The sequence below is a fragment of the Pan paniscus genome, chromosome 6 (genome assembly GCF_029289425.2).
Source record: "Pan paniscus chromosome 6, NHGRI_mPanPan1-v2.0_pri, whole genome shotgun sequence".
Lineage (NCBI taxonomy): Eukaryota > Metazoa > Chordata > Mammalia > Primates > Hominidae > Pan > Pan paniscus.
Genome location: NC_073255.2, coordinates 173,283,313 through 173,297,886, shown reverse-complemented (window position 1 = coordinate 173,297,886; position 14,574 = coordinate 173,283,313).

The following is a 14,574-nucleotide window of genomic DNA, read 5'->3' as shown; positions in this document are numbered from 1 at the left end:
ACATCACATGCATTACAGTACTAACTAGGCTTCTAGGAAATGAAATGATGAGAGTTTAGTATTTATTAAACTGTGAATATGTACCTGATTCTGCATAAAGGCTTTGTATGGATCATTCCACTGAATCCTCATAGTTACCCAAGTGTTAATTAAGATGGACATTTTACTGCCGAGAAAATGGAGTTAAAGAGATGTTGAATACACTTAAGTACAGAGACCAGTGACACTATAAAGCAACCACACAAACCAGACTGCATAATGAGCTAACAACATGACAGGATCAAATCCATACATGTCAACACTAACCTTAAATGGAAATGCCCCAGTTATAAGGCACAGAGTGGAAAGCTGGATAAAGAAGCAAGACCCAAAGGCACGCTGCTTCAAGAGATTCATCTCACATGCAGTGACAACCATAGGCTCAAAGATGCATCTCAATAGATGCAGAAAGGCTTTTGATAAAATTCAACATCTTTCATGTTATGAACCCTCAACAAATTAGGCATTGAAGGAACATACTTCAAAATAATAAGAGCCATCTATGACAAAATCATAGACAACACCATACTGAATGGGCAAAAGCTGGAAGCATTCCACTCTAAAACCAGCACAGGATAAAGTTTTCTCACCATTCCTATTTGACATGGTACTAGAAGTTCTGGCCAGGGCAATCAGGCAAGAGAAAGAAATAAAAGGTATGCAAATAGGAAAAAAGGAAGTCAAATTTTCCCAGTTTGCAGACAACATAATCCTATGTCTAGAAACTTCACACTCTCTACCCAAAAGCTCTTTTTCTTATAAACAACTTCAGCAAAGTTTCAGGATACAAAATCAATGTACCAAAACCAGTAACATTCCTATATACCAACAACAATATCCAAGGTGAGAGTCAAATCAAGAATGCAATTCCATTCACAACAGCCACCAAAAGGATAAAATGCATAGGAATACACATAATCAGGGAAGTGAAAGATCTCTACAACCAGAATTACAAAACACTGCTCAGAGAAATCAGAGATAACACAAACAAATGAAAAAATAGTCCATGCTCATGGATTGGAAGAATCAATATTGTTAAAATGGCCATACTGCCAAAAGCAATTTATAGATTCAATTCTATTTCTATCAAACTACCACTGACATTCTTGGCACAATTAAAAATACTATTTTAAAATGTATGTGGAACTCAAAAAGAGCCTGAATAACCAAGGCTTTCCTAAGCAAAAAGAACAAAGCTGGAGGCATCATGTTTCCTGACTTCAAACTATATTATAGGTCTACAGTAACCAAAACAGCATGGTACTGGTAAAAAACAGACACATCATCCAGTGGAACAGAATAGAGAGCCCAGAAATAAGGCTACACACCTACAACCATCTGATCTTCAACAAATCAACAAAAACAAGCAATGGAGAAAGGACTCCCTATAAAATAATGCTGGAAGGCTAGCCACACGGAGAAGATTGAAACTGGACTACTTCCTTACACCATATACAAAAATTAACTCAAAATGGATTAAGTACTTAAATGTAAAACCTAAAACTATAAAAACCCTAGAAGATAACCTAGGAAATACTACTCTGGACATAGGACCTGGCAAAGTTTCCATGAAAAAGATGCCAAAAGCACTTGCAACAAAAGCAAAAATTGGCAAATACAATCCTATTAACCTAAAGAGCTTCTACACAGCAAAAGAAATTATCAGCAGAGTAAACAGACAATCTACAGAATAGAGCAAAATATTTGCAAGCTATATATCCAACAAATGTCTAATATCCAGAATCTATAAGGTACTTAAACAAAATTACAAGTAAAAAACAACCCCATTAAAAAGTGTACATAGGATATGAACAGACATTTTCAAAAGAAGACATACATGTGGCTAATGAGCTTATGAAAAAAAGTGCTCAATACCACCAATAATTAGAGAAATGCAAATCAAAACTGCAATGAGATACCCTCACATACCAGTCAGATGACTATTATTAGAAAGTCAAAAAATAATAGATGCTGGTGAGGTTGCAGAAAAAAAAGCATGCTTATTGACTGCTGGGGGAATGTAAATTAGTTCAGCCACTGTGCAAAACAGTTTGGCAATTTCTCGAATAACTCAAAGCAGAATTACCACTTGATCCAGCAATCCTAATATTGGATATAGACCCAAAGGATTACAAATCAGTCTGTGCTAAAGACACACCCACAAGTATGTTCATCACAACATTATTCACAACAGCAAAAACATGGAATCAACCTAAGTGCTCATCACTGGTTGACTGGAAAAAGAAAATATGGTAAATATACACCACGGAATACTATGGCTATAAAAAAGAATGAGATCATATCCTGAGCAGTAACATAGACGGATTTGGAGGACACTTCCCCAAGTGAACTAACAGAAAACCAATTACTGCACATTCTCACTTATAAGTGGGAGCCAAACACTGAGTCTATATGGACACAAAGAAGGGAACAACAGACACTGGGGCCTACTTAAGGATGGAAGGAGGAAGGAGACTGAGGATTGAAAACTTACCTATTGCGTACTAGGCTTATTACATGAGTGGTAACATAATCTGTACACCAAACCCCTGTTACATCCAATTTACCTATATAACAAACCTGCATATATACCCCTGAACCTGAGATTTTTTTAAAAAAGAGAAATACTAAATAACTTTTCCAATTCACCTAGCTAGAATTTAAATCCAGATCCTCCTGACACTATGACCTATGTTTATTTGAAAGCATCGCACTCTGGAGAAACCTAACAAGGAAGGCATAAAGTAAATAGTTTACATACAACTGTCTTTACTAAGTCTATTCAATGTTAATAGGGAAAGTCATTTTCCAAAGTGCAAAAAGTCCTAACTATTAAATTAAGCTGTGATTCTTTCAATGAACCATAGAAATAAATAAAAACATTACAAAATATATATTTTTATATATACTGTATTATATATGTATGTATGTTATATATATGATACACACACACACACACACTGCATTAGTCCATTTTCATGCTGCTGATAAAGACATACCCAAGACTGGGTAATTTATAAAGGAAAAGAGGTTTAATGGACTCACAATTCCATGTGGCTGGGGAGGCCTCACAATCATGGCACAAGGTGAAAGGCAAGTCTTACATAGTGGCAGACAAGAAAGAATGGGAGCCAAGTGAAAGGGGGAACCCCTTATAAAATCATAAGATCTTGTGAGACTTATTCACTACCATAAGAACAGTATGAGGGAAACCACCCCTATGATTCAGTTATCTCCCACCAGGGCCCTCCCACAACACATGGGAATTATGGGAGCTACAATTCAAGATGAGATTAGGGTGGGAACACAGCCAAACTGTATCATATACCATTTGACAGCCATCATTTTATATACTCTGAAGACAGTTAAATACAACCAAGATATTTTACAATTGCATGGACCTACACAAAGGACATATATATGATAATAACATTTAAAATTTTTCTTTCCATTCTTTTTTCTTGCTCAGAAGAATCTTGACTAGACTTACAGAACCAAATAACCATAGATAGTTGAAAGAGAATGAGGTCTTTTTATCTAGTCCAATGATTTCATTTACACATGAGAAAATGAAAGTCTTTATTTGCTTATAGCCACATAACTAGTTAAGTCAAGTAAGAATTAAAACTAGACCTTGGAAATTTTTAAAGAAATCAAGAAAAACAAAGGGCTGGAAAGACAAATAAAAATACAGAGGTACAGATTTTAACTCAATTATATTAGTAATTTTATTAACATAAGTAGACTAAATATTCCACTTAAAGGACTATACTATTCTGTATAAAAAATAAAACTATATGTGCTTTTTACAGGAGACACATCTTAAATATAAGAATATAAAAGATTTAAAAGTCAATAGACAAAGAAACGTATATACTATGTGAATCGTAAGCAAAAAAAGGGATTATAAGTATATTAATTTAGAAAGTATACTTCTAAGGAAGAAATACTAACAGAAAAATGACAGAAGAAAGAGGAGCAATAGACAAATCTATAGTCATAGCTGCAGATACTACCATATCCCTTTCAGTAACAGGAAGAATAGATTTTTAAAAAGTAAGGATTAGAATATTTGAACAACTTAATTGCTAAATATAACCTAATTAGCTATAATATTTTATTCAAGAGCTGGAGGGTAATCTATTCCAAAATCTCACAGAAATTATAACAAATTTGTTTAGTTTTGTTTAATCTTGTTATGTTGTCATTGAGCAAATCAACAAATTTTGAAAATCAAAATAATAAAATGTGCATTTATTTAACAGTAATCTTAAGCTAGAAATCAATAACATAAAGTTGAATAAAAACTCAAGTATTTAGAAATTAAGCAATATACATCTAACTTACTCAGGAGTCAGTGAACTAAACACAATGGAAAGGAAACCAATGAAATAATGACATTCTAAAACTTGTAAAATGCAGTTAAAGCATTTTAACTGTACATTTTAACTGTACACCAAACCCCTGTTACATCCAATTTACCTATATAACAAAAAAAGAAAATTTATAGCATTAAATACATATATTAGAAAAGAAGCTACAAAATCAATAGCAAACTAGATCTAACAGAGAAGGAAATAATAAACACAAAAGCAGAAATCAATGAAATAGAAAGCAGATATAAAACTGAGAAAATCAACAAAGCCAAAAGTCGATTTTTTAAATATCAATTAAAATTTAAACTTCCAATAATACTGTATAGGTAGAGAGCAGGGGGTGGGAGGGAGAAGACAAATTATAAAGACCAGGAATAATAAAGGCACCATTACTTAAGAAGCTACAGATACCAAAGATATGATAGTTTGTACTAATAAATACATAAGCATTTTTTTACTAATAAATATGGTAATTTGAATGAAATATACAAAGTTTACATAAATTACATTATCACAGCTGACAAAAAGGATAATTTAATATTTATTAAGAAATTAGTTATTTAAATATTTTTCATAATTAAGTAAGCCCAGATGGCTTTAATGGTGAATTCTTTAAAAACACTTAAGTAAATGTTAATACCACATTTGTTGGCTTGATTTCAAAAAGGAAAATGTCACTTCACACCTGAAACTCAATCCATGTAATGAACTTCTTTAAAGAAATAAACAGAAAAAGCATATGATTATCTCAATAGGTGCAGAAAAATGTAGTTTATAAAATTAAATGAACATTCATGATATTCTTAGCAAGCTGGAAATAGAAAGGTATGTTTTTAAACAATTTACAAAATATGTAAAAATACTTAATGTTGACATTTTGAAAGCCTAATTTCTCAGATCTAACATGAGATAAGAATGTCTCGTTATGATGACTTCCACTTAACCTTGTGCTGGATACCCAACCAAGTATTATAAGGCAAAAAATAAAATAAAATATATGATTGGAGAGAAGAAAATGGAAATGTAATTATTTTGCAGCCAGTGAGATTTTTATACATAGAACATCTCAAATAACTGACAAACAATTACAGTTAAATAATTTTAGCAGAGTTGCTAAGTCACAGAAAGACAAAGTCACCATTAAAATTGTTTCTATAAACTAGCACCTAACAAATGGAAAATTAAAAAGCTAAAAATCTGAAATAATAATTACATCAAATGTCTATGAATAAATCTAACCAACACACCTCCAGGGAAAACAACAAGATATTATTGATTAAATTTTTTAAAACCGTAAATAAATGGAGGATTATATTAAGTCATGAATTGGTAGACTCAAAATTATAAAATTTTCAATTATTTTGTCCTAAAATATATTTATAAACTCAATGCAATACCAACAAAAATCCCAGCAGATTTCACTGGGAAAATTGACCCCTTAATTATACCATTTACGTGGAAATCCAATCAGTCAAGAATATTGAAGACAATTTGGGAAGAGAGTTTAAGAACTTACATTAAAAGATATCAAGACTATTTTGTACTAGCAAGCATTAAGATAATAACCTTAAATGTAAATGGACTAAAGGCCCCAATTAAAAGACACAGAATGGCAAGCTGGGTAAAGAGCCAAGACCCATTGGTATGCTGCCTTCAAGAGACCTGTCTCAACTGCAGACACAAATAGGCTCAAAATAAAAGGATAAAGGAAATTTTACCAAGAAAATTAAAAAAAAAAAAAAGAGACTGCAATGCTAGTTCCTGACAAAACAGACTTTAAACCAACAAAGATCAAAAAAGACAAAGAAGGGCATTACATAATGGTAAAATGTTCAATTCAACAAGAAGAGCTAACTATCCTAAATATATATACAGCCAATACAGGAGTACCCGGGTTCATAAAGCAAGTACTTAGAGACCTAAAAGGAGACTTAGACTGCCACACAAGAATAGTGAGAGTCTTTTACACCCCCCTGACAATATTAGGCAGATCATTGAGACAAAGTTAGCAAAGATGTTCAGGATCTGAACTCAGCTCTGGGTCAAATGGACCTGAAGATATCTACAGAACACTCCACCCAAATTCAACAGACTATACATTGTTCTCATCGCCACACAGCACTTACTGTAAAATTGATCACATAATACAAAGTAAAACACTCTTCAAGCTAATGCCAAAGAACTGAAATCATAAGTCTCTGAGACAACAACATAATCAAATTAGAACTCAAAATTAAGAAATTCACTCAAAACCACACAACTACATGGAAATTAAACAATCTGCTCCTGAATGACACTTGGATAAACAATGGAATTAAGTCAGAAATCTAGAAGTTCTTTGAAACTAATGAGAACAAAGAGATGACATACCAGACCCTCTGAGATGCAGCTAAAGCAGTGTTAAGAGGAAAATTTATAGCTCTAAATGTCCACATCAACGAGCTAGAAAGATCTAAAGTTAGCATAACATCTCAACTAAAAGAACTAGAGAAACAAGAGCAAACAAACAAAAAAAAAACCAAAGCTAGCAGAAGACAAGAAATAACCAAGATCAGACTGAACTGAAGGAAATAAAGACATGAAAAGCCCTTCAAAAAATCAATGAATCCAGGAGCTGTTTTTTTGAAAAATAAAATAAAACAAAATAAAATAGATACACTGCTAGCTGGACTAATAAAGAAGGAAACAGAGAAGAATAAAATAAACACAATTAGAAATGATATGGGGGATATCACCTCTGACCTCACAGAAATACAAACAACCATCAGAGAATACTACAAACACCTCTATGCACATAAACTAGAAAATCTACAAGAAGTGGATAAATTCCTGGACACAAACACCCTCCCAAGTCTGAACCAGGACAAACTAAATCTCTGAATAGACCAATACAGAGTCCTGAAATTGAGGCAGTAATAAATAGCCTGCCGGGAAAAAAAGCCCAGGATCAGATGTATTCACAGCTGAATTCTACCAAAGACAAAGAAGAGCTGGTACCATTTCTACTGAAACTACACCAAAAACAATGAAAAGAAGAGACTCCTCCCTAACGCATTCTATGGGGCTAACATTATCCTGATACCAAAACCCAGCAGAGATACAACAAAAAAAGAAAACTTCAGGCCAATATCCTTGCTGAATATTGATGCAAAAATCCTCAATAAAATAGTGGCAAACCAAATTCAGCAGCACAACAAAAAGCTTAGCCACCACAATCAAGTTGGCTTCATCCCCAGGAGGCAACGTTGGTTCAATATACGTAAGTAAATAAATGTGATTCATCACATAAACAGAACTAAAGACAAAAACCACATGATTATCTCAATAGATGCAGAAAAGGCCTTCAATAAGCTCCAACATCCCTTCATGTTAAAAACTCTCGATAAACTAGGTATTGAAAAAACATACCTCAAAATAATAAGAGCCATATATGACAAACCCACAGCCAATATCATACTGAATGGGCAAAAGCTGGAAGCATTCCCCTTGAGAACCAGTACAAAACAAGGATGCCCTCTCTCACCACTCCTATTTAACACAGTATTGCAAATTCAGGCAACAGAAAGAAATAGAGGATATTCAAACAGGAAGAGAGGAAGTCAAAAATTATTTTTGCTTGCAGATGACATTATCCTATATCTGGAAAACCCCACTGTCTCAGGCCCAAAGCATCTTAAGCTTGTATGCAACTTCAGCAAAGTCTCCGAATATGAAATCAGTGTGCAAAAATCACTAGCGTTCCTATAAGCAACAACAGGTAAGCAGAGGGCCAAATCATGAATAAACTCCCATTCACAATTGCTACAAAAAGAATCAAATACCTAGGAATATAGCTAAGAAAGTAAGTAAAGAAAGTTTGTAGTTCTCTTTTTAAGGAGAACTACAAACCACTGCTCAAGGAAATCAGAGAAGATGCAAACAAATGGAAAAACATCCCATGTTCATGGATAGGAAGAATCAATATCATGAAAATGGGCATACTTTTCAAAGGAATTTACAGATTCAATGGTATTTCCATCAAACTACCATTAACATTCTTCACAGAATTGGAGAAAGCTATTTTAAAATTTATATGGAACCAAAAAAGAGCCTGAATAGCCAAGACAATCCTAAGCAAAAATAACAAAGATGGAGGCATCACACTACCCAAATTCAAACTATACTACTAGGCTACAGTAACCAAAACAGTATGGTACTGCTACAAAACAGACACATAGATCAATGCAACAGAATAGAGAACTCAGAAATAAGACTACACACCTACAACCACCTGATCTTCAACAAACTTGTCAAAAACAAGCAACCCTATTTAACACATAGTGCTAGGAATGCCGGCTAGCCATATTTAAAAAATTGAAACCAGATCCTTTTCTTACACCATATACAAAAATTAACTTAAGATAAATTAAAGACTTGAATGTAAAACCCAAAACTATAAAAACCCTAGAAGAAAATCTAGGCAATACCCTTCAGGACATGGGCACTGGCAAAAATTTCACGACAAAAACACCAAAAGCAATTGCAACAAAAGCAAAAATTGACAAATGGGATCTAATTAAACTAGAGTTTCCACACAGCAAAGAAACTAATATCAGGGTGAACAGACAACCTACAGAATGGGAGAAAAATTTTGCAATCTCTCCATCTGACAAAGGTCTCATATCCAGCCTCTACAGAAACTTGAACAAATTTATGAAAACAAATAAACAACCCCATTAAAAAGTGGGCAAAGAACATGAACAGACATTTCTTAAAAGAGGACACAAATGCAGTCAACAAACATTTCAAATAAAAAGTTAAACATCACTAATCATTGGAGAAATGCAAATCAAAACCACAATAAGATACCATCCCACACCAGTCAGAATAGCAATTATTAAAAAGTCAAAGAACAACAGATGTTGGTGAGTTTATGGAGAAAAAGAAATGCTTTTAAACCATTGGTGGGAGTGTAAATTAGTTCAACCACTGTGAATGACAGTGTGGTGATTCCTCAAAGACCTAGAAGCAGAAATATCATTTGACCCAGAAATTCCATTACTGGGTATATACCCAAAGGAATATAAATCATTCTATTTTAAAGATACATACACGTGTATGTTCATTGAAGCTCTATTCACAATAGCAAAGACATGGAATCAACCTGAATGCCCATCAATGACAGACTGGATAAAGAAAATGTGGTACCTATACACCATGAAATACCATAAAGCCACATAAAGTAAAGAGATTATGTCTTTTGCAAGGACATGGATGGAGTCGGAGGCCGTTATCTTCAGCAAACTAACCCAGAAAAAGAAAACCAAACACTGCATGTTCTCACTTATAAGGGGCTGGATGATGAGAACACGTGGACATGCAGAGTGGAACAACACACACTGGAGCCTGATGGGGAGTGGAGGCGTTGGGAGAGAGAGAGTACCAGGAAGAAGAGCTAATGGATGCTGGTCTTAATACCTAGGTGATGGAATGATCTGTGCAGCAAATCACTATGCACATGTTTACCTATGTAACAAACATGCACATCCTGCATATGTACCCCTGAACTTAAAATAAAAGTTGAGGAAAATAATCAATGTTTAAACAGAAAAAAAATTTAAGTTAAAACTAATACAATTAAGACCATATGGCATTGATACAATATAGACAAATAGAGCTATGCAGAGTCCTAAAATGCATCCCCACAAATGCTATAAAGGTGCCACTAAAACAGAGTAAGGAAAGAATTACTTTTACCATAAATAGCATTGGAATAACTGTTTATTCACATGGGTAAAAACCATACACAAGAATAAACTACACATAACACTGTGATAGGTAAAACAATACATACATGTCCTAGAATTTAGGAGAATACCTAAATACAACACAAAAGGTACCAACAATAAAGAAAATATTGATTAATTAGACTACTCTAAAATCAAGATATCTATTTATTAAGACATTGATTGAGAGTGAAAAGATAAACCAAAGTGGAAGAACAAGTCTATCATTCAGTACATGATAAAGGACTTGTATCTAGACTCTATAAACAATGCATCTATAGGAAATTGATTGGCCAAAGACCATTACAGGTACTTCTAACATAATTGGCCAATAAGTGTATGAAAAGTTGTTTTACAAAATTAGTCATCAGAAAAATGCAAAATGAAGTTACACTCCTTAGAATGACTATAAACAATCCTGAGAGTATCAAATATTGTCAAAGATGTGGAATAATTTAAACTCTTATTTATTGGTAGTATAAATAGATACCACAATTTTTGAAATAATTTGACGTTACCTGCCAATGTTTAGAAGTTCATGCATACTCTATATATATTAGTTTTTTATTGCCAAAAACTTAGTATTAATAGCAAATTACCACAAACTTAGCAGCTTGAAACATGCATTTTTTATTTGACACTTTCCAGGTCAGGAGTTTGGGGCACAGATTAGATTGGTCTTCTGTTCAGGGTCTCACACAATGCATCAAAGTGTCAGTTTGACTGTGTTCTCATCCAGAAGCTCAAGTGGGGAAGGATATGCTTCCAAGCTTATTCAGGTTGTTCGAAGAACTTATTTTCTTTGGACTATATGACTGAAGGTCCCAGCTTTATGCCATTTACCAGAAAGAGGCTGGCCTCAAGTCTTAGAAGCCACACACAGTTCCTGGCCAAGTGGGCTCTCTCAACATAACTGTTCACTTCAACAAACCAGCAAGTAGCACCTCTTGCTCCAATTACTATGCCACACTCTTAAGTAGCATCACATAATTACAGGAGTGCTATCTCATTACCTGTGCTACACAATGGAACCTCAGAAAAAGAGTGACATCTTATCACCTTTGCCATATTGTATGGGTTAAAAGCAAGTTGTAGGTCCTGTCCTCACTTTGTGGGGTGGGGAAGTACACAAAGGTTTAGACACCAGGAGGTAAAGATCATTGAGGGTCACCTTAGAGTCTATTTGCCACATTGTGTCCCAATAATTTGACTACCAGACTTTTTACAAGAACATTCACAGCAGTACAATTTTTAAATGTCAAAAACTGTAAATGACCCAAGTGTTCATCAACAGTGGAATGAATAAATAAATTATAGTATATTATAATAATAGAAACTATAAAACAATGAGAAAATAAACTATTGCTTCACTCAAAAATATGACTAACTCTGTTAGACACATGATGGGCAAAAATAGCAGACACAAAACAACCTGTGGTAAAATTCCATTTAATTCAAATTCAATTCAAAAAAGGCAAAAGTGGTTACAGAAATAAAATCGAGGTTACAGAAATAAAATCCTTTTGAGGAGAATGACTGGCAAGTGCCATAAAGGAGGCTTCTGAGGTAAGATAAATGTTTATATTTTGATCTGAGTGTTGATTATATGGGTGTGTTCACCTTGTAAAAATCCATCAAGCTCTACAGTTAGATTTGTGCATTTTACTGTAGATATGCTTGGCTTCAAAACAAAATGTGTCTGACAAAACATCAACTATTTCTGATTCTATATGTCTTAGTTGTCTAACACTTTCCCTTCTTAGATTTTGCTGAAAAAAAAAAACAAATGATAGACTCTGTGATTGGCTGATACAGGATTAGAGAGGAAGAGAAAGGGGTAACCTGGCTAACAGCTTCTGTTCTATGTGGCATTTGCTCCCTTGTGTTCAGGCATCCTCTTCTCTTTTGTTTCATAACCATCATTCTCATCTTCTATGGGGCTCATGACCCAATGGTTAGGGTTTACCAGTTGATTGTTCAACAAAGTATTCTTTTAACCAATATTTTTAAGCACTGTGGCTAGGCTTCTAGAGGAGCCATATTACCAAACAATTACAACAAAATCTGCTCTTTAGAGGCTCGTAGATGAATGAAAGAGAACTACTAAGTATTATCATGGAAACATGAATTAAACAGTATAAGTGATCAAAGAAAGAAACTAAGTGATCAAAGAAAGAAACACTTTACATAGAGAACACAGGCCTGGCTCTTCCAAAAAAGTGTTATCCAAACTGGTATTCAAGGATGAGTGGGAGATTCCTCGAAAAAAATGGTTCCACAGCAGCTAATATGTAAATGTCTACTACTTACTGGGTACTATTCCAAATGCTATAAATATATGTATATATGTATAAATTTATGTATATATAAATATATATATTTATTTAAAGGGAGAGAGCACATATTCACATATATATGAAATTAAATGTCATCATAAGAGGTAATAACTATGTTGTCAACTCTACTTTACAAATCAGAAAATAACAAAGAGGCAAAGTAAATTGCCCAAGCCTATAAGCCAGAAGCAGAAATGGAAAAGTCTAAAAGGAGCTCTGGAAGTCTCTCTTCCTCACTGCTTTGCAGCAACAGTAATAAATTCACTATTATCTGGGAGAATTTGGTCTGCTCTGAAAAAAAGCATCACAGCATGGCTGAGCAGTGGGAGATGAGGCTGGTGTGGTAGCAGGAACCAAAGAGTTCCATAAAGTTTTACTTAATTAAGTGAGGAGTCATGAAAACATTTTAAGGTATTGAGACATTGTGTGGGGAAAAAAAAACCCACAAATTGTTTTTTCTCTGCTCTGTTTTTTCTCTGCTCTCACCCCACAACAATCAACACAGAAAAGTTAAATGATCAAATGTGTGGGGGATTTCTCCCCATCAACAAGCAAGCAACATGCTTTGGCTGTGTCCCCACCAAAATCTCATCTTGAATTGTATCTCTCAGAATTCCCATGTGCTGTGGGAGAGACCCAGGGGGAGGTAATTGAATCATGGGGGCCTGTCTTTCCCATGCTATTCTCATGGTAGTGAATAAGTCTCAGGAGATCTGATGGGTTTATCAGGAGTTTCCGCTTTTGCTTCCTCATTTTCTCTTGTCGCCACCATGTAAGAAGAGCCTTTCGCCTCTCGCCATGATTCTGAGGCCTCCCCAGCCATGTGGAACTTTAAGTTCAATTAAATCTTTTTTTGTTCCCAGTTTTGGGTATGTCTTTATAAGCAGCGTGAAAACAAACTAATATATAAGTAATCAATTCTGCAGTGGACACCAGCTGAATGTCCTCCAATCCAATTCAACTCTGACACTATCTACCCGGAGATGGTGTCAGATCCTACAGGTTGAGGGCTCAATCCCACAAGACTCCCCACTACTTCCGACCCCATTTGCAAGTCCAGCCTCTGGAACTTCTGACTGATTGGCTTCAAGTTGGAGTTCCCATGACCCCCTCTTTAGGCTTAATTAATTTGCTAAAGCAGCTCATAAAACTCAGGGAAACACTTATTTACATTTATAAGTTTATTATAAAGGATATTTAAAGGATACAAATAAACAGCCATATGAAAAGACATACAAGACGAGGTCTGGAAGGGTCCTGAGCATAGGAGCTTCTGTCCCTGTGGAGTTGGGTTGCACCACCCTTTTGGCACATGATGAGTTCTCGTTCTCATTCCTGCAAGCCTCCATGAATTCAGCTGTCCAGAAGCTCTTAACACCCCTTCCTCTTAAGCCTTCTCTGGAGACTGCATTTGATAGGCATGATTGATAACTGTGTAGAGATGTGATTGGACAAAAGGGGTATTATCTAATACTAATAGACTAAGTGAGGAAACCCAGTGAGGCCCGTCTCTATTTTTCTTGGCATCTCTGTGCAGCATTTCTTCTTCCCAGGCATCAGGCAGGACCCCTTCTGAAATGAGTGTCTTATGACCTAAAATCAGACAAGGTAAATCAGAGAATTTCTTTATGGCCAGCTCAAGACAGAAAGGTGGGGGAAAGCCTGCCTTGGGGAGAAAAATAGAGCAGGTGAGAGGAGGGTAGGAAAAGGTGACAGAGAGAGAGAGAGAGAGAGAGAGAGAGAGACTGTCTTCTGAGGCCTAAAGTGCTCAAATGCTATATCAAAAAAATATAACAAGGGCTATGGGAGTTATAAGCCAGGAACCATGAATGAAACTAATAGATAGATATACAGACATATAGATGATAGATAGTTAGATAGGTAGATAGATAGATAGATAAACTTTTTTATTTTAGAAAGATCACTCTAGCAACAGATTAAGTAGAAGGTAATGACACAAGATGGAAATCTACAGTAATAGTCCAGGCAAGTAAAGATTAATATTTCCTGAATTAAATCAGTGAGGGTAGAGATTAAGAAGGGGGCAGCCTAAAGAAG